Here is a 15,889-nt window from a genome sequence, read left to right as displayed (position 1 = left end):
AAATATGGTGAATATTTTATGAGAAACATAAATTGATACAAATTAAGTAAAAAAAGTTTCAACTGCTGTATCGAAAAGCCATAATTTTAACTCTTTTAAATATTGAGGAAGTTTAGTAATCACTTGAATATTTTTCGATAAAAGATTGAAAGTACGAGGTCCAATGAAACTGCAGTGTGTTTGCATTTGTTTTGTGTTCGTTTGGGGTGTATAAAATACATTATTATTTCTAATGTTGATTCTGTTTTCATTTATATTAAATTTATTTTTGTTTTTAAGTATGTATTTCATAGTTGGCAAAATAAATAGTTTGCTGAGACAGAATAGTTAATAAGATTCTTTGTATAACTCATCTGTTGAAAATGTTCTTTTCCGACTATACATAACTTTGATGATATAATTTTGAGTTATTGTAAAGGTTTTAAATGTGCATGAAGCGCACCGCCCAATCCTATTATTCCGTATATGAGTGAAGATTGCAAGAAAGAAAAATATATAATTTTCAGTTTTTCAACATCGAGCACTTCTTTTAGTCTGTAAAATGTGTATGTAAGTCGTATTTAGAAAATTATTATTAATCTAATTCAGAATTAATTAATTATTTATCAATCTAATTCATAAATAATTAATTATTTATTAATCTAATTCAGAATTAACAACTATTTTTCCCGTATTTTTTGCATCTACCTTTTTTAAAATGGAAACAAAGTTTTTAATGAAATTGGTTTGTAACCTAGATAGTTTATTTTTATTTTTTATATTACACACATTACAAATATAAGGCAAAAAAGTCCCGATAAACTGCTTTTTAGCAGTTTGTCTAACGGGTTCTTTACATTATAAATCTTATTATAGTGAGTTTACAGTTACATTTTTACAATTATATGTATAAAACCAAAAATTAAAAATTTTACAGAAATATAGCAAAAGAAAATTATGAAAAACATAAATAACAATTTTGAAAGTTTTTTGAATAATACATCAGCCAAGTCTTCAGTAAGTTCACCAATTGTTTTGGGCACAGCTTTTAATTTCAGCAGGTAACATATTAAAACAACTGTATAAGAAGTCACACCATGCCATGGTTCGTGTTGAGAGCAATAGGCAAAATACTATAGGTCGCTTATGCACTCCATTAATGCACACTAGTTTTGCACAACACTATTACACGTACACTGGAGTGGTGTGGTTTAATCAACTAACGACACAAATAAGGTTAGAACCGGACTATAATAAATTTAAAAATAAAATAAACTTCACTACCTTAAATAATTTAGCGAATTAGAATAACGATGACATCTCACTATATTACTTTATATATTATCATATAAAAAAAATCTCTTCACTTTATATGTTTTTATGATTTTTTTTCTTCTATTATTATGTATGTTAAGTTTTTATTTTTTCCCTTTACACACGAGTTTTTGACTCTTGTAAAGGAAAACATGTTAACATTTATTTGCAATATGTTCTTACTATGTAAATTTATGTAAAAATAACAAAATACTGGGAATCATATAGTTTAACTTTCTTTATCCATATTTATTTGTATGCTTAGGTACAAAAGTCCTTCATTTAAGTTAAAACTAGTATTATGATTGTGTTCTAGCCTGTTTATATACAAGGGGTTATTGATGTGCTGAAATATAATTTTTTCCACAGATTTGCTCTCAAAAAAGAATTTTGAGAGTCTGATAGAAGTATGGAATATTATGCCTTTCTTTGTATAAATAAAAAATTTCAACTAATAATTTAACCAATGAATTTTGCACGGATTGAACACGGTCGATATTAGTTTTACAGGAAAATCTCCAACTTGTTATTCCATACCTTATAACAGATTCAGCTAGAGATAAATAAATTAAGTGTGCAGATTGGAACAAAAAAAATTACTTTATACAATCAGCTTACAATTGATCTTAGTCGTGCACAAACTTTATTTATTTGTATGTCCCACTTGAAAAAGCAATCAATATCGACACCTAAATAAACATATTCTTTAACTAGTTCCATATTTTCACATTTACACATTGCAGGAATACCATTGTGTAAGTAATCTGAGGTATGGGTCTTTTTCTGGTGTAATATATACCTTAACATTAGGGAATCTTATGTGTAACAATTTAGTTTTTTTGGCATTTATGACTAAGCCAGAGTCATGAGACCATTTTAAGAGTTCAATGTAGTCTTTTTGTAAAAGGTCTATACAAGTTTTCAAATCACTGCTAGAAATCAATAAAGCAGTATCATCCGCATATCAAAAGTGCTTTACATGTCTAAAAATGTATTTAATAAAAGATACATATTTACAATACAAAATTGGACCAAATATGGAACCTTGAGGAACGCAGGCAAAAACTTTTTTTTTTGCTTAAAGAGTTTAGTTTTAATTTCATGCATCGGTTGTTTAAGTAATTTTCAAAAAGTTTTAGTAGTTTTCCTCTTATTCCTATAATTTCTAGTATTTTAAGTAATTAACCATGATCAATAGTATGAAAGGCTTTTGAGTAATCTATAAGACTAATGTATGTTTTTTTACAGTTTAATTCATTATATTTCATGTTGGCAAATTTTTGAAGCTGCAATTCTGTACTCTTTTTTGTGGAAACCGTGTGGATTAGTATCTATTACAGAAAAATCTTCTAAATATCTTATTAATTTTATTTGAATATATTTTTCAAGAATTTCGTCTAGTGATGGTAAGATTGGTCTGTAGTTACGCAATACAGTGTGGTCACCTCCCTTATATATAGGTCTTATAATACTACATTTTAAGTCATCAGGAATTTTTGCTTGAAATAAGATTCTATTTATAAAATGGGTTATAATTGGACCTAAGATTAAAATATGTTTTTTAATATCTGTCATCTTGATATTATCAATTCCTGGAGAAGAACTCTTCATTTGTCTAACAATAATTTCTATATCCGCCGCTGTTGCCCTCGGTGCTTTGAGGCATCTTTTCTGGTTCAAATTCAATTGTCTTATGGTTGCACTTATGTAACATATTGTAAGCACTTTCAGAGAAATAATCAACTAAATCATTATTTAAACTTTCTTTTGTTCGATCTTCCATCAGATATTTAGAAGCATTTTCATCACAGTCATTTTTACATTTACTTCCTAAAATTTTATTACACTCCTCCCATGTTTTTTTTTTTGAGTCTTGAAAATAGTTTGTGAATTTATCATTATAGTACCTAAGAAGTTTTTAATTAAACTAATAATTTATTTGATACATTTCTAAAACATTTATATTCTTTCTCGTAATATTTGTTTGTTGGAGCATTTCCAACGTTTATACAAGTTATCACTTCTGTTACATAAAATATCAGAAGATATACAATATTATAAAAATGCCTTACATCTCAAAACTGTTCTTATTTTTTCATATTTCTCTAGTGAAAATTTTATATCTAAATTAACTTTCAACAAAAACTTTATATTACGCTAATGCGATTGTTCTTATTTTTATTTCTATTATCCCTAATATTATCTATTATTTTTATTTGTATCCTACTTTATTTTTATTTTTACAAGATTCACCTACTTCAACTCCTTTCCTGTATGTGATCATCTACTTAATATTATATATTCAGAATTGGTTATTTATGAAGGGAAGCCTGACATCATTAAATTAAGTTCAATTGCTTTATTATTCTTTTTTTTCATAAATACTGTTATTATTATTTTTTTAAATAATTAATTAATTTATATTTATTTTCATTATATCAACAAGTAAAGTCATTGTTTATTTGCCCATTTGTATTTATATTTATTTTATCTCAAAAATCAAAAGTTTGCAATACGGTTGGTTTATATATTCTTGTTAAATGTACTTAACCGGAAAACCAGTTAAAGTATTACCTATTTTACATTGCAAAAAAAAAAAACGTTTTTCGCATAAGGCCGGGTTTTGGATTTTCTACTTATTACAATTATGCTATTTTTATACAAGTCATCAAAATAATTCTGAAATTTTGAATAAATAGTAGAACAGTCATATTCTTCTAGAAGTGATTTTGTAATTGAATCGTTATATTTTCAGTTTTGTTAAAGTTAACTTGTTCTATAGAATCATTACAAAAAAAAAATCGATACACGAGCTATTTATTTTCTGTTGAACTATAACTTCTCTTGTTACGTCATCTATACGTTTTATTAAATAATTATTTCCAAGGAAATTTTCATAAGTTATTATGACGGCATCATTTCTATTTAAGGCGTAAAGCGATGCACTACGTAGTAATTCAAAATCATGTGTTTTTGGTTTGAAAATTTGGTCGCCTAGAAATGTTTCAGATGCTTTAATTAAATACTGCGAGTAGAATACATCCTGGCCTTTGAAATAATCGAGTATTTTTTATATAAGTCTTTTTATAAGCCCAGAAAAAAATAATCTATAAGGCCTATGAAAACTGCTTTAAAGTTCAAAATCTCCTACTTACGAACCCATTTTCGGTTATGATTTAATTGTATAATGTGACAAATTAAGTTATTTATTAAATGATAGGAAAAAATATATATTTATGCCTGAACTTCCACAAAATAAAATAAAAGGCACTTTTTGAGAGCGGCTTGATTTAAAATATTACACTACGTAGTGCATCGCCTTAATAAGTTTAAATTGATGTCATCAAAATATATGACTTTCATTCTGGTCAATATTATTTTTAAACACAGAAGATATTTCAGATGCTTGTTTATTGAGATTCGAAGGTCTGTATACATATAGCTAAAAGATTTAAAATTTTGTTATTTTTGAGTCAATTTTCCAAAAACGTTTTCAAAATCTTTTGTGTCTATAAAGGCGAAGGCGAGATTATTTTTTTCATATAGCAAAATACCTCCACCGGATTTGTAACTTCTGCAATAGTGATACGAATTAAATCCGGGAATTTCATAGAAAGCAACTTGTTCCGAACGTATTGCTGTTTCACAAAGCATCAGTATATGTCAATGTGATTTATACTGTTTTTAAAATAAGTACTTGCATATTGACCTAATGTTTAGTTCTACACAAGTTAGGTTATTTGTACCACATTTTCTTGTAGTCTGTATTTGAATCCATTCATGCAAATTATTATCTTTACAATAATTTACATCTCTTTCATCATCAATATAACTAAAAGACAATTTTCATTTTAGAATATTCACTTGAAATCCTACCACCATCTGTATGTTTGGAATGTATTAGAAGCGAATAAAAATAAACAATTATTTTGACGAGAAGGTAACATGTCTCGGATACCTTGACTTTTTGAAGACAAGCTTGGGTTCGATTATGTTTTGTTCTGTTTCATGTTTTGTTTAGATTTATTAGTATTATTTTCTTATTCAGTGATATATTACATTGACCTTCAAAATAAGTTTAAAAAACAGTTAAAAAGAAAATAAAAAGTTTTTCCTGAACACCTTTTTGAATTTCACTTTATTATTCGGTAACGAATGAATGCAAATCTTTGAAGCGGAAACGAACTCACTTCCCGACATCTGATGGAGCTGAAACTCGACAGATACACTCGTAGTCGATGACAATGCATTCCATCATATTGATGGCAATCAAGCACACACAAGGGGACATATACACATTTCCCCCATTAGTCCAGAAACCATGTACATCAGACCTTGCGTCAGATCTGGTAGATCTGATATGAGTGTTCCTTGGCTGGCATCTCGGGTGTTCTGTCTCAATGCAGTAACCTGAACCAGCGCCGGGCTAGGAATGCCAAAGGTACACAATGCCATCGTTGGCCCAGTACCTACGACATGTGCCTAGGTAGATGAGTAGATAGAGATGCTGCAGCGAGCGCTGATATCTATAGATACTGGCGTAAGTCTCTATTCGATGTAACATGCAGTCACTTCGGGAGGTGATTAAGTCAGTCCACTTTACCACCGGAAACATTTGCTATCATGGTAGAATCCACTCCCGAAGTTAGTCCATTTTACCACCGGACATGTGGGTATTTTATCATTTTTTCGAAACATTTTCTTTCTAAAACCATCGACTGGCTGAATAACCACTTTGATCTCAACCGAGTCTCCGCCACCATATGAAGAAAAAGAAGAATGGTACTCGTATAGTAATTCAATCGTTTGACGCGAGATAGTTTGAAGCCTAAAACCAAATATATCTGATTTGGTGGGCGTCGTCTTATTTTAATATAAATATTTCGGTTTTCAATTCGGTAATACCCTGTACCTACAGGTCTGGACTGGGTACCTGCGAGTACCCGGGTACCTAGAGGTCTGGACTCCGTACCTGCGAATACCCGGGTACCTACAGGTCTGGACTCCGTACCTGCGAGTACCCTGGTACCTACAGGTCTGGACTGGGTACCTGCGAGTACCCGGGTACCTACAGGTCTGGACTCCGTGCCTGCGAGTACCCGGGTACCTACAGTTCTGGACTCCGTACCTGCGAGTACCCGGGTACCTACAGTTCTGGACTCGGTACCTGCGAGTACCCGGGTACCTACAGGTCTGGACTGGGTACCTGCGAGTACCCGGGTACCTACAGGTCTGGACTCCGTACCTGCGAGTACCCGGGTACCTACAGGTCTGGACTCGGTACCTGCGAGTACCCGGGTACCTTCAGGTCTGACCTCCGTACCTGCGAGTACCCGGGTACCTACAGGTCTGGACTCCGTACCTGCGAGTACCGAGGTACCTACAGGTCTGTACTGGGTACCTGCGAGTACCCGGGTACCTACAGGTCTGGACTGGGTACCTGCGAGTACCCGGGTACCTAGAGGTCTGGACTCCGTACCTGCGAGTACCCGGGTACCTACAGGTCTGGACTGGGTACCTGCGAGTACCCGGGTACCTGCAGGTCTGGACTCCGTACCTGCGAGTACCCGGGTACCTACAGGTCTGGACTGGGTACGTGCGAGCACCCGGGTACCTATACCTACTCATAGCTCACAGCGAAGTTCCGGCTTGTTCCCTAATGTACGAGTAGATCAAAGGACTAATTAATAATCGACTTATTGCTATTATTTTGTTTCGTTTAGATTTACTAATATTATCTTGTTCTTCGATGATACATTACGTTGATGTTAATCCAATAAAGTCATGTTTTATAAATAAACTGATCAATGGCGTTTATTTCTCAAACTTTAATTAAAAATAAATAAGTATTAAATAGTTTCTTAATAAACTTTTAGTAAAATACCATACATGTACTGTCACGATATCGGAATACGTGTTCGCATTTCGTCATTGTACGTGTTCCCATATATGTATTGGGAATTTACTAAAAGTTTATCAGGAAACGACTTGCAGTCCCGTTTCAAAACGGGTTTAGAATAATTTGAAGGGATTTTCAATGAATTAGCAATAGGCCCGCAGTCCCACCCACTACTCTACTCTAGTCTAGTAGTAGTGTTCACTAAACTACGCTATATCAAGCTCTGAGATTAGCTAGGCAGACATCTGATCTACCCTAGCGTTTTGACGATGTAGGCCCTCTGATTGATCAAATTCAAATTGTGTGTTTTGGGTAAATTCCGCTAACATTAAAATTAATACGAGATTTCTTCAAAAGCATCGTTTCTGCTCATATAATTTTTGGATAATCTCGAAGAAATATGTTTTAGAAAGTTAAATCCATTGGATTAATTACATTACAGTAAAAATTATCCACAATTACGTTTTATACAGGGTGTATCGGCACTAACCCGACAAACTTTAACCAGCTATTCCTTAGCACATTTGGAGTAAAAAATGTTATGTGCACTTTGCTGTCCGGTAACGTTTTTTTTTAATAAAAAATTAATTAAACATATTTTCACCACATGTCACCACTGTTTTATCCTTTGTCAAAATTTGAAAGCAACATCGCAACTCTCGCGTGTTGCTGCGAACGAAGCCCGTATTACATAATCCAGTACCAGAAAAGAAATATTTTATTTAACAATAATGATTATTCACATTTTTCGTATGCGAATCACTGATTGTCTTCTTGTATTGTACACATCAGTTTTATTTTTGTATCTAAATTGTTTCACCTCTGGAATGCTTTGGTTTCACCTCTTACGCGTTTCACGTATTAAATAGTCTAATTTTGAAACTAAGAAACTAATTAGTAGATTTCCTGAATTTATAATCGAAGTCCAATAATTCTGAGCACTTTTAAAAACAATTTTCCTCACTTAGGTACTTATCAATAATAATAATTGGATTATTTGAACAGCGCCGTTGTTTTTTAAATCACCGTAAGTGCTCTGTCAAAATGTTACTTGCTAGGCTATCCTACAACGTATATTTTTTAATAAATTTAGTTATTTACAACTTCGCGGAATGTGATTTATGAATATTATTGCTTATGTTAAAAGCCTTCCAGAATTACCGGAATATAACGAGCAGCTTGACACACTTAAGTTTATTTCCACTAATTTGAAGGTACAAAGAATGTATAGTTTTAAAAACAATCCCGATGAATCAAAAAACGGTTCATATAAAACTGCTGCGCAACACACTGAGACAAAGGAAAGCACTCACACAAACGTCATGACTGCATTGGATTGACCACCTGCAAATGAATGCTGCCAGATTGCTAATTTATTTAAACAATAATTACTAAATTTTATTTAAAATATCGCAATTTTTTTAAAAAATCGACAATAAATTACAACTATAATTTAAAAAAAATATTCTTAACCCCACGCTTTTTCGTAATTGATTAATTAATTCAGAATTTAAACGTTGCTTGAAATGACTAGCCGTATTTGGTGACCAGATCTGAATATCCAGGTTCAGAATTTAAACGTTGCTTGAAATGACTAGCCGTATTTGGTGACCAGATCTGAATATCCAGGTTTAGAATTTAAACGTTGCTTGAAATGACTAGCCGTATTTGGTGACCAGATCTGAATATCCAGGTTCAGAATTTAAACGTTGCTTGAAATGACTAGCCGTATTTGGTGACCAGATCTGAATATCCAGGTTTAGAATTTAAACGTTGCTTGAAATGACTAGCCGTATTTGGTGACCAGATCTGAATATCCAGGTTCAGAATTTAAACGTTGCTTGAAATGACTAGCCGTATTTGGTGACCAGATCTGAATATCCAGGTTTAGAATTTAAACGTTACTTGAAATGACTAGCCGTATTTGGTGACCAGATCTGAATATCCAGGTTCAGAATTTAAACGTTGCTTGAAATGACTAGCCGTATTTGGTGACCAGATCTGAATATCCAGGTTTAGAATTTAAACGTTGCTTGAAATGACTAGCCGTATTTGGTGACCAGATCTGAATATCCAGGTACTTCCTCACCTTCCACTCCTTCCCTTAGCCATAAAACTTACCCCAATTCAACATAAAAATTGTTTAAATTATCGGATGTAATGAAATGCATAATAATTAGACCCCAAAATACTTAATTATTCAGGGAAATAAACCCCTGAGTCATCAGTTGGAAATACCAACGACATTAAGTGAAATTAACAATGCAATAATCCTATTATTGCATTGTTTAAAATTTCACTTAATTATTAGCATTAGCAAATAATATTGGGATTAGCAAATAATAATTTACGACAATTTACTCGGAAATCAATAAAGCCAGAATAATAAAAAAAGAAAGTTATCACTTACGTCGTCTGTAAGTGGCTTTACCAAAGTTTGATAATGCCGTCAGAAGGTGAAACAGCTGTCACGCGTAATAATAATTACAACTAGCAGAACTTGTTTATAAACACACTGTTTTTATAAATTTTTTAATAAGACTGTTAAAATAAAAAAAATCTCTAAATTGAAATGGAGTTCTACAAACTAAACTTAAAATCAAATAAATTTATTGCGAAGGTTCAAAGTACTGTACTGTAATATTATATTAAATAATTTTTACGTGTTTAATTATTGTTTAAAGTCAGATTAAAGCGATTAAAAAACCCACCTGGCAATTCTTATTCGAGTTTCGTTGTTTTTACGTATTGGCGCGCTTACAAGCATCAGTCGTCTCATTTTTAACCATTAATATTTAGTGTGTAGGAAAGAGAGAAGACGCTTTTCGACACACTTGTCGAAAAACTTGTTGAATGCCGACGGGCATACTCTTCTACAGATTTTATTAAATATTGATATGTAGGTAATATTGATGTGTAAATGAATGACATTGTGAGAATTTTACCAATAAATAATAAATGAAAATGCGGACATGTAGTTTATGTTAATTTTTTTATTGGAGCATTTGTTCGAAGTGACTACCATTATTTTCGATGCAAGCGTGTAGTCTTGTTATATTTTGATTATTTAAGTTTGCAGGATTTGCTTTAATTTCTGCAGCGGCTTCCATCACTCGTTCGAGCAGTTGCTCTCTTGAGGCTATTGGCTTAGCATACACTTTTTCCTTGAGAGCCCCCCACAGGTAGTAATCCAGGGGGGTCAGGTCGGGTGATCTTGGTGGCCAAGCAATGGCCGGACTTCCACGGCCTATCCAACGACCAGGAAACTCGACATCCAAGTAGTTCCGCACGGCAATCGAATAGTGTGGTGGGGCTCCATCGTGCTGGAACCACATTCTCCGTAGTAATTCGAGGTTCACATCTTCCAGAATCTCGCCCAGTTGCACTTGTAAGAACTCCAAATACATCGGTCCATTTAGTCTGGGAGGCAACTCGATTGGACCGAGTATTTGATTTCCCAGGATTCCTGCCCACATGTTGATGGAAAATCTGTCCTGGCTCGACGACTCCCGAACAAGCTTGGGGTTTTGTTCAGCCCAATGGTGCAAGTTGTGCACATTTAGCACTCCTGTTTTAGTGAACTGTGCTTCGTCGGTAAACAATATGTTTTTCATGAAGTCTGCATCTCTTATGACATTATGCAGCATTCTTCTGCAGTACACGACTCTGGAAAAGTGGTCATTCTCCATGAGGCCTTGGCAGCGCCTATAGTGAAAAGGTTTGAGCCCGTGCTTCTTCAGAACTCTCCATACCGCCATGTGTTCCCTGTGTCCTATCATCAGAGCGACCCGACGCACGGACAGCGTGGGGTCTTCGGTAATTAAGTTCAGGATTCTCTCCTCAACTGCCACAGGAACGATGTTGTGTCCTCCGCCGGCGCCTTCAATCCGTCCGATGCCACAGTCACGCAATTGTTGATACATCTGAAACAAAACAACAAATAACAACTGCTTTTATTATTCAGCTCAGTAATAATGTCAAATAAACAATCGCGGGCTTTTTCACTCATTTTATTTTTAAAGAACACTTATTTTAGGCACATATCAGAAAACTTACGTTTTCTCTTCATTTATTTCATTTTTTTATAGTAAAATGTATAACAAAGTGTTTTAAATTATAATTTTCTTAACTAGGTACGGTTGATATCTTGGATTCACAGGGGTGAAATTGAATTCAAGTAATTTAAATAATCCCATGGTGAGAAAGGGAGTGAATTCAATTGCAGTGAATGATGCATTTATTAGAGATTAAAATTAATTAACTTTTTAAAACGCCGTTTAGTGACCACTGAACACAAATCACCTAAAGTACAATTTACATTTTTAAAGTTGGTGGCCCCTTGTTATGTTTTTAATGTTCCCAGTTTAAATTTCAAAAGCGCTTTTTGGCATTATCAATGAATGTAAATAGTTTCAATAAACAATTGATAGGGTACAAACCTGGACAAAGGTAGCATGGTGTGGGACGCGTCTTCCAGGAAACCTCATGCGATACTCCCTTACGGCTGCTCGTGAATTTCCATTGCAAAATCCATAAACAAAAACAATATCTGCTTGCTCGGCAGGTGGATAATTGAGGGGCATATTTCAACAGTAAAAACTTAGATAACAAAACAAAAACGAAACTAGAAACTTGATGACATGCGAACTCCCAAAACAGCACTGACCACTGATACGAGACGGGGTGGCGGGAACCACACGGGACTTGAGACAGAATATGTGTGAAAGAGATGACAGTAGCGCGGCGTTGCCAATTATTTTACCCCTATACTGTGGGCAGTAGCGGAGTGTGGAAATTTTATTTATTTTTTGTTTTTAAAAGAAAAAAAATGTTACCGGACAGCAAAGTGTACATAACATTTTTTACTCCAAATGTGCTAAGGAATAGCTGGTTAAAGTTTGTCGGGTTAGTGCCGATACACCCTGTATATTTGACGTCTGTCAAGAATCAAACATTCTAGGGTTCCTTAAAAATGTAAATCCCTCCTTTACCGGCCGCTGGAGTAGTTTCCCTACTGACCGACAGAGCGGATAAGAGCGATATACAAATACGTACAATTTCATTTATTCAAACAACGGTAATTATTTACGTGAAACTACTGTTTCAATATGCATTTACAAATAAAACAAACATTTGATTCAACTTAATGACAATAAACAACAACTCTTTGCATGTACGATTTTAAAAATAATGATATTTAATATTATTTACCTAAATAATAATCTCGCACTATTTTGACAGAACACCGATATGAAATAACGCATAATACGCGTATGTTTGTAGGAAGTATAGGCACTGCCAAGCCAATAAAATAACATGAAAGACAATCGGAAGATAGAAACGCTTCGTTGATTGTAAAATTAGCCAACAAATCTATAATCTGACATGTACTTATATGTATAGTAAAACAATCATTTTGCCAGGTATATATATTTATATAATATATTAAGGTAATTATTCGGAATCGATGGAAAAGGATAATACGAAATATTTTTAAATAAAACCTTCTGATTTACCTTAAATAATATATAAGGAATCTGAATGCATTTGGGAAATTTTTAATTACGTAAACTCCACCCCCTCTCTGTGAATGACCTATATATATGTATATCTAATGGAATATAATATCAGTTCGCCATATTAGAAAGTTAAGAATCGGAAAGTAAGAAGCGTGTTGTTACTGCGGTACAGAGTGATCACTGCAGTGAGTGGGCAATAGAATAGGAACCAGGACCTAGACCCACTAATAAGAGGATGTGGTCAAACGTGACATTCCTCATTCTCAGATATAACCTTGTTGTCTGATTCGACAAAATGTTAGTGCACAAGATGCGTGGCGTGCCAGTTGGGTAGACCCTTTGACCTCTCCAACTGGTCTCTGCAGTGGATTAGATTCCTACCCAAACCTCTATTCTTCCCAGAACTTTCTCTCCTTAAAAAGACCCTTCACACAGAATCCAGGGAAATTATTTTCCTGTATGGGGTTAATTTTAACCGTTTGGGTGCCAATCGTCGATTTTCGTCGATTCGTGTTTTAACGAAGATTGCCGATCGTCGATTTCCGTCGATTGCGTCAGTCGTGTTCTGATTCGCGCGTACGTCTGTACGTAAAATTCTATTTTTTTCGAAACGCCTGGACTTCGGGATCCTCCTCCGCGTGATTCTAAACCAATATTCTTTAATAAAACACCGAAAAAATCATCGAAATCCTTGAAAATTCAAAGAATTTATGGGGTTTTAAAAAAATATATAGTTTCATAAAAAATAATGTTTTTTTGGTGGCATTTTACAAGCAACTGTATGAATTTTTTGGCACTCAAACGTTTAAAAAAACACACAAAAAATAAATTATTTTCATGGTAATTGGGTCATATATGTGGTGTGCGTTCCAACTACTTATATTGTAATATTATATGTATTATATAATTATATAGATAAATTAAATGAGAAGAGAAGCAAACTTTAACTATAGTCACTAGCATCCATTGGAACCTGACATTTGAGTGAGTTACTAGTCACTCTGCCTACTCCTAGTATAGTACCTACCACATATATTAACTAGCGCCTCGTAGGAAACCCAATTTAGCGGTGGCCACAGGTCACAGTGCATCGCGTCATCGCTAATTCGCTCGCTACCAACGAATGTTGCCTCTAACTCTTCTACTCGACTCGACAGGTGTTTCTGCTCCGTGTTTGCCATCTAAAACTAAATGTACAGAACAAATACTGATACATTCATAACAATACTATTATTACTATCTACATGATGTGAGCTGCCTGCATACAATGTAGAAGTCATCGGACGCCGTTGCAATATTTGGAAAACTGTTTGCGTGTTTGTAAACTTTTGAAGCCGCATTAATAGTAGGGAGGAAAGATAATGTCAATAGAGAAAACCCTTTGATTTTATAGCAGAGCTGCTGTTGATGTTATGGGCCAGATAAAACTATAAAGAGTGTAAAAGGGCTATCGACATTTTCCAGATTGGCTAAAATATATAATATTTGTCAATTCCGCCAAAAGATTAACTTGAAATTAAAATTAAAAAAATTAAACTAAACATGAATCGCTTTTAATAAATATGCCTATTTCTGACTGTCTTAAAACAGGTAATCTCCTAGTTGGACAGCCAAAGATCACTGTAATATGTAACATGTCATGTTTTTTTTTTAAATTAATAAATAAAAAAATAAATGGATTTAATCATTGTATATCCCATTGTTAATACGAAGTTACAACGAACATTCCCGAATACATATTCAATCTTGGCCGTTTTCGTAGAACGCTGGATTTCGATTTTTCCTTTTAATATGGGGAAAATTACCTTGAAATCCCTTGACCTTCCCTATTTTGAAAAAAATAAATTAAATATATTATGAGTAAGATTAAGAAAGGGACGCTTAGATGATTTGGGCAAGTAGAGCGAATGGGCGAAGAAATGAGTGTTAGGAGAATGTATCACGCAAATTTGAATGGTAGCAGAAGTCGAGGAAGACATGGCACGATCAAGTGAATCAGATACTTGAGTCGGGCCATGTCAAGAGTCAGAATAATAGAATAGTATGTGTGAATGTGAATGAGGCAAGGAGTGGGTGTCAAGACCGTGTTGTTTGGCGTGATGGTTAATTAGTTCGTATTGGCAGATTATATTTGTGAAAGTTTCCTTACAATAAGGAGAGGTCTAAAGAATGAAGAGGAATGAGTCACATCATCCAAGTAACCTAAGCACTAATTATGTTGACCTCTGGCGAGAACGTTACCACCACTTGAAGCAGTCAACACTGTTGACAGCTAGTCACACTTCCTGGTGTTGCACAAGGGAGGTAATAACTGACAGGTTGAGTGCATCGTGTTCAGGTAGAAACCTAACCCAATTTACGTTTAGGTAGCACTTGATGCCTAAATATGCACCACTGTGTACCAACAATTATTTTAATTAGTTTACCTTTATATAACTAACATCCACATGAATGGCTCTATAGCCGATGCAAACATTATTCGGGCAGTTCCCCCACAGTAAAAGTCACTGCATTATAATCTGTGTACATCCGCAATGTGTAACGGAACATATAATATACCTAACTAACATATAGTCGGCGAGCCGAGCCTTTTACCTTGCGTTCTGCGGACAGAACTTAGATTAGAAATTAGAAGAAGGCCAATCTGGATCTTTATCAGGTGCTAGTACTAGTACCCGTAGTCAGTAAAAGTGCAGCACACGAAGAGAACATAATAACGTACCTACCAGGATCAACTCATCTCGGGCTCTGCCCTCGGAGGGCTCACTTCAGAACGCACTTCACTGGGACCGAACTCGAGAGAACTCACTTCACGGGCACTGACACATAAGTTAGTTAGTTAGTTATATAGCGCGGGGGCCTCGGACGGTACGGTGGTACCAGACGCTCGAGGACAAGGGACGGACGCGGGACACGGCACGGCACCAGCACGGGGACGGTGGGTGTGTTACTGACGTTACCGTGTTGTGTTGGCTGGTGTGTTGTGGCAACCAGTTCTGCGAGAGACCTCGCGGTGCGACAGGGGATCTGTACGCTGGGCCCGCAACCCGCGCCGCGATCAAGAAGAACGTATTCATTTGGTCATACTTCTTGATTCACACGAATTATTTAAATAACACTTCGTTTCAAATCAATTAGTTCAAGAAACAATTATTTAGAAGTACTGAATCAAATTTAC

At 34.6% G+C, this 15,889-nt stretch overlaps 1 protein-coding gene across 2 annotated transcripts in view; it reads right to left on the bottom strand.

Annotated features, from left to right (window-relative positions):
• Positions 1 to 15,667, bottom strand: part of LOC149408812 (sodium-dependent transporter bedraggled-like) — a 35,793-nt gene extending 20,126 nt beyond the window's left edge. Inside the window, exon 1 of one of the 2 annotated variants that reach the window (XM_089650418.1) lies at positions 15,434 to 15,667. The gene's annotated coding sequence lies outside the window, so the exon portion shown is untranslated. The remainder of the gene's footprint in view (positions 1 to 15,433) is intronic. The other variant, XM_089650419.1, reaches the window with a different exon arrangement.
• Positions 15,668 to 15,889: the final 222 nt, after the last annotated feature.

This window comes from Hesperophylax consimilis, unplaced genomic scaffold (assembly GCF_061612785.1).
Source record: "Hesperophylax consimilis isolate HC1 unplaced genomic scaffold, BYU_Hcon_1.0 scaffold_59, whole genome shotgun sequence".
Taxonomy (NCBI): domain Eukaryota; kingdom Metazoa; phylum Arthropoda; class Insecta; order Trichoptera; family Limnephilidae; genus Hesperophylax; species Hesperophylax consimilis.
This window is presented reverse-complemented; position numbering and strand designations above follow the sequence as displayed.